Source organism: Cicer arietinum, chromosome 8, assembly GCF_000331145.2.
Source record: "Cicer arietinum cultivar CDC Frontier isolate Library 1 chromosome 8, Cicar.CDCFrontier_v2.0, whole genome shotgun sequence".
NCBI classification, from domain to species: Eukaryota; Viridiplantae; Streptophyta; class Magnoliopsida; order Fabales; family Fabaceae; genus Cicer; species Cicer arietinum.
Window position 1 is genome coordinate 26,176,844 of NC_021167.2, and position 9,527 is coordinate 26,186,370.

Sequence of the window (9,527 nt, forward strand, 5' to 3'; positions counted from 1 at the left end):
AATAATAATAATAATAATAATAATAATAATAATAATAATAATAATAATAATAAAAATAATAAAAATATTACAAACATATTTTTATGGCAAATTTTCCATTTGACAATCATTAAAATATCATTTATAATTTTAAGTTTTTATTAATTGTTATTAAGTTTCTCTAACATATTAATGTATTAATATTAACTAATTATTAATTCATATTATTGATACCATGGAAATAAAACAAAAAATGCATCGATAATTTTATCATTTAATGTGGTTTTTTTTTTTTTTATAAATGATTTTAATTAATGGGAAATAGATTTGTTTGGTATTGAATTATTTTACTTTTGTTTGTTAGCATACTTTTAAAGAGATTTTGATGACAGTTTCATGGATTTTTTTCAAGCTCTCTTTTCCTTCTTCCAAAGGTATATTCAAAATTGTATTATTAATATATAACTATATTAAAATATATTGGAGTGACTAAATTTTTAAAATTTTAATAGATAAATAAAAAATATACTACTAGATTATAACATTACTATTATCAATCATATATTATCATCATCATGATCATCACATAAACTTATCACAAATTTATAATATCATTATCACAATCATACATCATCACATAAATTTATCATAAATTTATAACATCACTATTATTGATCGTACATCATCATCATCACATAAACTTATCTCAAATTCATAACATCACAATCATCAATCATCCATCATCACATAAATTTATCAAAATTTATAACATTATTATCATCAATAATATGACAATAATATCAAAAACCACACATTTAACGAAATTGATTCAATCAACACCTTATAAATGCTTTTATCCCATATTTTAATCTCACAATCTCCATATTAGCATGTTAATTAATTTATCACTCAAGGGCTACACGTAGCGAATTAATTTGTCACTCAAAGGGCTACATGTAGCGAGCCCCAGATGAATCTTTAGGAAATATGAATTTTCTGTTCATTTCATAATATTATACTCATGAATTCAAACAATCTTTCACCCTTTACCATATCTCAACGTTTTCACACGCTAATCTGAGTCCACCAAAGAAAGATCTCCATTCATTTGATTTCTCGTTCTCAATCAATCCAATTTGATCCCAAATCAGAAAATAATAAGTGGATAATATAGATATCGTTCACACGGTTGTTTTAATATTGATTTCACGCAAATCGAACTTACAGTGAAGAAGAATGATGCAAAATAAGGAATTCCATAAACAGAAAAGTCATATATTTTATACATAAATTGGGATAATTAAAAATATATGTTTAATTGACTAATTAAATGAGTGGAATTTAGACGAAAACATAGAAAGTTTTCTGAAACAGTTTTATCGACCACTGGTGCCAAACAATAATATAATTTGTAGTGTTTCCTGATTTCCTCCTACTTCCGCGTTGTTGCGGATCTTTATCTCTCTTTCTTATTTATTTTATTTTATTAATACTTAATCTTTCACACACATGGACCAAACTCATTAGTCTCCTAATTTATTTTATGTTTTACTATTACAATATTTATTTTTCTAAAACAAAATTAATAATTATTTAATCTTATTTTTAATACTCCTCCAACCACCATTTCATTTTCAAATCAATACTAATATTTCAAAACTAATATATTATAAATTAGAGTAATTAAAATAACTCATCTTTTAAATAAAAAATATATTTCTAATAACTAAAACTATCATATTTCACTATAATTAGACTTATTATTCAAAATACTTACATTAAAATACTATCATCATTAGAGAATAGTCAAAATTATAAAATAAATATAACATCAACACTTTATATTAATTATTAAATCATAATAAATATATATAAAATCTCAATGTCATAACAAATATATAAAAATAAAGGAAATCAAACACAATATTACTACCATCTTAAGATATTATTTCTAAAATAAATTACTAAAATAGGAAACATTTAAAAATAATCAACATATAAATACGTCCACACTTAATATTAGTCAGACATATTAAAAAATAATACATTAATTACGAATGTTAGTATACACGTAAAATCTTATAAAATCTTATTTTTTTTTTAAATATGTACACTAAAATACTATTATTTAAAAAAATAATATATAAAATACCATTATTTTAAATATGTACACTAAATAATATATATTAGTTATTTATATTACTCATTTAATCCAATATATATAAAACTAATGGATCATACATATAATGAAGATAAACAAAAGGAATTAAAAACAATAAAAAGTATACATATAACAAAGAGTTATATATAAAAAAAGTTAAACAACTATGCATCAAAATTAAAAATATAAAGTACCAAAAATAATGTCTTTGATAACTATACTTATATGTGGTTGCACCTTTTTCTGTCATTTCCCATTAAGTAAGACCTTTTTTTTTCAAAAAACACCCACATTAAATGATAAACGTTCCATGCAATTTTTGTTTTATTCGGTGATATCAATAATATGTGCAAATTTCAATTAAAAAAATTCAATAAAATTCGAAATAATAATTAATTAATATAAATACATTAATATATAATAGAAACTTAATTACCATTAATAAAAATTTAAAATTATAATCCATCTTCTAATGATTGCCAAATGGCATATTTGTAGTAAAATTAGGCTTATAATAGTATTATATATAAATAGATTACATAGTCTCTTTATTTAGTGTTGGATTTTGAGTTTTAAAAAATATTTAAAAATCATAATTTATGTCACCGAAGATATTACTGGGTTGAGTCGCGGACTAGGTCGCTCTCTTTAAGACGTTTCGCGGCACTGCCCAAATTGTGCAAGGTAGACTATCAACCACAATGTCCCCAGGATAAAACAGCCCAGATTCACTGTATCAGAGTTCTACTGCACTGTAGAAAACCGTTCTAGAATTACACCCTCAATATGGCGCTTAAAGTCACTCTTAATATGACGATTAAAGTCATTCGCAATATGGTACTATGACCACTCATAACTGCGACATTACAACCGCTCTAAAAACAAATTGACTACGACATTACAACCGCTCTAGAAAACAAAGGGACTACAACATAACGACCGCTCTAAAAACGAAGGAACTGCGGCATAACGACCGTTCTAAAAACCGAAAGGGACTGCGGCATAACGACCGCTCTAAAAAACGAAGGGACTTCAACATTACAGTCGCTCTAAAAATCGAAGGGACATAAAGAAAGGGGAGAAGTGGCTCAAAAATTAGGCGAGCAGAATATAAAGGGGAGATAAGAGAAAGTTGGGAAAAGCATCCAACTTTGGTGTACTTTTCACAATAGTTTGAAGCTCATTATATAGTGATGGAAGTAAACTCACATATGTTTTCTAAACAATGTGGGACTTTAGTAGGTAAAGATTTGAAACTACTCAAGATACTAGAGTTTTCCAATGTGGGATTTCAAAATTATTTCTTTTTCAATGTGGGACTTGAACAAGTTTCTTTTCACTTAAATTTACAAAAAAAAAAATTATTTCCAATGTGGGACTTCAACAAATTATTAAATTCACACAATAACATACTTATTTTCCAACAATCCCCCACTTGAATTTAAAAAAATATTGCTGAAATAGCATCAAATGCTTCTATAAGATTATGCATAAACAAAGGTGTCTCTTGACTTGAACCTTTGCATAGTAAGTAAGATTCAAATTCAACAAGAGTGACTCGTAGTCTTGAACTCTATCTCTGACATCAAACCCACACACAACCTTTTCATAGGGTGTATTCTAAAAAGCACGTGCATTAATGGTCTTGCACGTGTATCCCAGTATAGTGAACGCTCTACGAATTCTGCCTCAAAATTCCATAGAAAGCGGCCCCATTTCCACATTAACATAAGTGTGTCTATCAAGAGTACTCATGTAGCTTTGTACTCCCTCCACGTAGAGTATATATCTCATTAAGAGTTTCTATTACCTCATCCTATCATCGCTTCAAGAATCATGCTTCTCTGATTTATAATAGCATGTTCATCTCATATCACTTCACGACTTTTTATTACCCATTGAACTTAATTCTTGGGATCTCTAGTCTTTTAGGTCGGGTTACCATCATGAGTGACTCTATAGGCGTTAGTCACATCCTTTTGGATGCATTTATGACTTTATCTTTAGCTAATCCTTTCGTCAAAGGATCTGCTAAATTTTCATTAGTGCGTACGTACATGATCCACTATAACAACTCTTTTAAAAAGTAACTCTCTAACAGCGTTGTGCTTATGACGAATTTGTCGTCTCTTAACGTTGTAGTAACGATTCTCAATCTTTGCAATAGCCGCGGTACTATTGCAGTGGATCAACACAGCTGACAATGGTTTTTCCTACATAGAGATCTCTGCTAGCAAACATCTCAACCAGTTTGCTTCTCCACTAGTAGTAGCAGTAGCTAGTACTATCATTTCATACTCCATAGTGGACTGAGTCAGTATCGTATGTTTCTTCGATTTCTATGATACAACACCACCGAATATACTAAAAACATAGCCATTGGTTGCTTTGGAGTCATCTAATAAGGTATTCCAATCAGCATCGTTGTATCCTTCAAGGACGACATGAAACCTTTGATAATGTAATCCCAGACTCATGGTCCTTTTAAGGTATCTCATGACCCTTTCGATAGCGTGCCAATGCTCCATACTAGGTCTACTAGTAAACCTGCACAACAATCCCACGACGTAGGCTATGTTGGGTCTAGTACAATCAGTGGCATACCTGAGGCTGCCAATGATGCTCGCATATTCAGTTTGTCTAACACCTTCACCAGTGTTCTTGAAAAGTTAAACACTTGGATTATATGGGGTGCAAGCAAGTTTACAGTCAAAGTAATTATATTTCTTTAGGATCTTTTCAACATAGTGAGATTGATCCAAAGAAATTCCCTTTTCTGACCTAGTAATCTTGATTCCAAGGATTACATTCGCTTTTCCGAGGTCTTTAATATCAAAGTTGTTACACAACAATGATTTCAAAATTTTACAGCATGAATGTTTGAATCAAATATGAGTATGTCGTCTACATAGAGACATATGATAGTGCAAATGCCATTTTCAAATTTGTAGTAAATACATTTGTCACTTTCATTCACTTTAAACTCATTCGATTTAATAAAGTTATCAAAGTTTTCATGTCATTTCTTAGGAGCTTGTTTAAGACCATATAGAGATTTATCTAACTAACATACCTTGTCTTTTTGTCCATGAATTACAAAACCTTCAGGTTGTTCCATATAAATTTCTTCTTCCAGGTCACCATTAAAAAAAAAACTGTTTTAACATCCATCTAGTGTATCATCAGGTTATGAATAGCCGCAAGTGATATAAACACACTAATGGATGTTAATCTAGTGACTAGTGAGAAAGTGTCGAAGAAATCTATATTTTCTCTTTGTCTAAAACTTTTGGCTACAAGGCGTGTCTTTTACTTATCAATAGATCCATCTGGTTTTAGTTTCTTTTTCAAAATCCATTTACAACCTATTAGTTTGCAACCAGGAAGCAAGTCTACTAAATGTCAGGTCTTGTTAGACTCTAGAGAATCCATCTCATCGTTTAAAGCTTCTTGTCATAGATCTGCATCCAATGATGACAGAGCTTCTTTAAGATTTGCAAGATCTTCTTCTAAATTATAGGTCATATATTCTGATCCATAATCTTTAGCAACTCTGACTCTCTTACTTCATTGAGTTTCTGTTTCACCTAGGTGTCATTATCATGGTATTCAATTCATGAAATTAGGGTTTTGCGTTTTACAGAGAGACTTTGTTGAAGTTTAATTTGAACGTTGTGGTTATGGTGCTGTCAAACGAAAGAGAGGGTTAATACGACGCCGTTTTGAAACTTTTTTTTTTTCATTTTGAAAATTCAAAATATTAAGGATAAGAGAAGAAAGACTGTTATTTTTTCCCTTTGTTTATGAATTGTGTTTTTTTTATTAGATCTCTTGGTTTTTCAATAATCACATTTATTTGATAATACCTCTATTTAAAGTACGAAGCACTCTACCACTCACGCTTATAAATAATAAATAAACTTTTTTTGTTATTGTGTTTTGTTTTTTAAAATAGAATGATATTATAGTGTACTAAGTCAATTAATAACATCAAAAAAATATTAGAGATAAACGTATAAAAAACATCATCTAAAGATTTGAATTATATTTGGCAAAAAGTATCAATTACTTGGTTTATATGTGCACATGTTGTAAGCTATAAAAATTTAGACCTTGAAAAGTTTTTCTAAATAAGAGTGAACAAGAAGGTGTATTTATCATTTATAAGTATGAATCCAAAAGTGCTTCAAAGAATTAGACTCAATATCATTGCTCTTCATATGTCCATTTTAGTGAAATCGAATTAATTCTATTGTACTTCACTTTTATAAGTGGTGCATGATATTGTGAATAAAAACTAAAGAAAAATTGTTAGAATTTTATTAATATAGTTTGTTAATGTAAATTATCAATCAAATAACAATCGTTAAATTATTAGTAATGTTTGATTTTTATAACAATTATTTTTAAATTTACACTTATGATTGGTTGTGACATGTTAACAATATTTTTTTTATATTGTACATAAAAATCACTTTCAAAATAAATTTAATATATTCAAAAAAAATCATTCATTTATATTAATAAAACTATAAATAAATGGTAAAAAATGAACAATATCAAATTACAGTCAGTAAATCATTTTTCATAAAAGAACTTAGAAAATAATAATATCAAAAACACAATAAAATCATATCTCACCTAGATTACAAAGATCAAAACACAATAAACCTATTAAATAAGTTCTAACAAATAGGGGGGAAAATAATGCATTTTGTCAAACTACAAGCTTAAAAATCCATTAATTTTTTTCATGAATAATGGTTATTAATTTTTTTATGAATAACTTGCTTATTTAGGTAAAAAAAATTATAAAAATAAAAGTGAGAAAGAAAGAAACCAATGAAGTGTAGTCGTGAACGGTGCGATGACCTGCCTAAGTTGCATGTTGGTTCTTGGGAGGATGAGTCAGTGCAGAGGCAGTAGTCCAGAGGTACAATTCTGTCCTAGAGGTAGCAACTCATATGTAGAATTCCACAAGCAACAATTCCATCTTAACCTGCACTTTAGACGAGTTTCAAAACAAATATATTTTGAACAATCATTGAATATTGTCAGTTCTTATTTCTTTTCCAAATTTGATAGTGTATTGTAAATAAAACTTTGGGGTAACTCATATTCACCTTGTCTTAACAACCTCAAAAGGTGATAGCGTTTCAGTAAAAATTAACTGAATCATAAGTAATAATTAAAATGGTAGTATTAAGTATCGAATTTAAGGATTGCGTTTTACTATCAAATTGTGTTTACTTACTAAAATTGAACAAAATTTTTTTGAATTGATTAAAATAATATTTAAAACTAATAAAAGTAATAGAATTGAACTTTTATAATACTAAAAATGTCAAGGATGTAGAAATGCGCCTCAAGCACGGCAATTTACGCTTCATGCGCACAACATCTGATGTTTGACATTTACTGCATTGTTCTCCTATTTTGAGTCATAATTTGGTTCTGGTGTTTTCATAAAAATTCAGCACTTGATTTGACTCCAATTGGACATCTACAACTCTAGATATGACTGAAATACTTTACATAGGTCATATTGATTTTTCACAAAAATCAGCACTGCACTAAAACAAAGAAACAACGCAAAATTACAAACAATCTCTACTTGATCAAGGAAATAAGAACATAAATATTTTATTAACTTCAAGAACTAAAATCCACAAAATATATCAAATAACTCTTTAAATTAATTAATAATTAAATATAAACAACTAATTAAAAATAATAAAAAAATATACATATATAATGAAGAATTATCAAAAGAAAAAAGCACATGAAAATTTAAAATATGAAATACCAACAATAATGTTTTTATAACTATACTTATACGTGGTTTCACCTTTTCTTGTCATTTCCCATTAATTTCAATAAAAAAGATCGATGAAATTCAAAATAATAATAAATATTAATACATTAATAAATTAAAGAAACTTAATTACTATTAATAGAAATTTAAAATTATAATTGATCCTTTAATGATTGTCAAATGGCAAGCTTGTCATAAAATTAGACTTACCTATAATGAATTCTTCAAAAACCATTTATTACGGTTGATGGCAGAATTTTCAATAAACTTGCCTTCAGTCACCGAAGTGCATTCACAATTGAAGATGGAAAAGGTTAGTAATCATATTTATGATGATATTGCACTTTCCATTTTATTGAAATTGCCTTTTAAATCTTTCAAACGATTTAATTGTGTATGCAAATCATGATCCCTATTGTTTGAAAACCCTAATTTCATGAACATGTATCGCAATAAATTCATAATTAGTAATCGTTCTTCTTATGAGGATGTTTTAATTCTCTTCGCACAACAAAATTTCTGAGACTCCCATCATTGGTTATACTTTCTTTCTGGAGAGAAGTACGAAAATAAGGTCAAATTAGATTGGCCACCTCCATTTCAAGACGACGATGTGTCTATTTTTATGATAGGTCCTGTTATTAACAGTATTGTTTGTCTCTATCAAGGTCTAACGCCTAAAGTAGTATTATGGAATCCAACCACCGAGGAATTCAAGGTCATTCCTTCCAGCCCTACTGCATCCCCAGTAATTTATGAGGTTGAATATTTTTATTATTATGGATTTAGTTATGACCTTGTTAGAGATGACTACAAGGTGATTCGATACGTACATTATTTTCTGGATGTATCTGACATTGAAGATGATATAGAAGGTAAGCCTGATAAGTTGTCACGCAACCACACTTGGGAGATATACAGTCTAAGAAGTAACTCTCGGAAGAAACTTGATTTGGATTTGTCTCAATGTCATTTGGATGTGTCACGTGTCTTTATATACATAAATGGAGTGTGTCATTGGGGAAAAAATAATGGAGATGAATCATATATGGTGTCATTTGACTTAAGCAATGAAGTGTTATGTATAACACCTTTTCCCACATATATGAATGATAGTTTTGATGATTTTGTACGTGTGAACAAACACTTGATGTTATTAAATGAGTCCATTGCTTTGATCTTAAATTATCTAGAGATGACTACTTTTCATTTATCAATTTTGGGTGAACTAGGTGTAAAAGAATCATGGACTAAACTTTTTATTATTGGGCCTATACCTTCCATTGAGCATCGTGTTGGAGAGGGAAAGAATGGTGATTTATTCTTCAGAAGAAAAGATGATGCAATAGTCTGGATTAATTACACTACTCAAATGATTGAGGAACTTGGTCATAAAGGAGAAGCATATTCATGTCAGACTGTCATTTACAAAGAAAGTCTTCTTCCCATTGGACAAATATATGATTGATTAGTTTAATTTTAACCATTTCACTCAAGAGTGTTATGATGGTGATTATTAAGATCTTTTCAGATATATTATAAAAAAAAATTAAGTATATAATAAATTAAAAT

At 28.6% G+C, this 9,527-nt stretch overlaps 1 pseudogene; it reads left to right on the plus strand.

Annotated features, from left to right (window-relative positions):
• The first annotated feature begins 8,202 nt into the window (after positions 1-8,202).
• On the plus strand, positions 8,203-9,457 carry LOC101503033 (F-box/kelch-repeat protein At3g06240-like; annotated as a pseudogene).
• Positions 9,458-9,527: the final 70 nt, after the last annotated feature.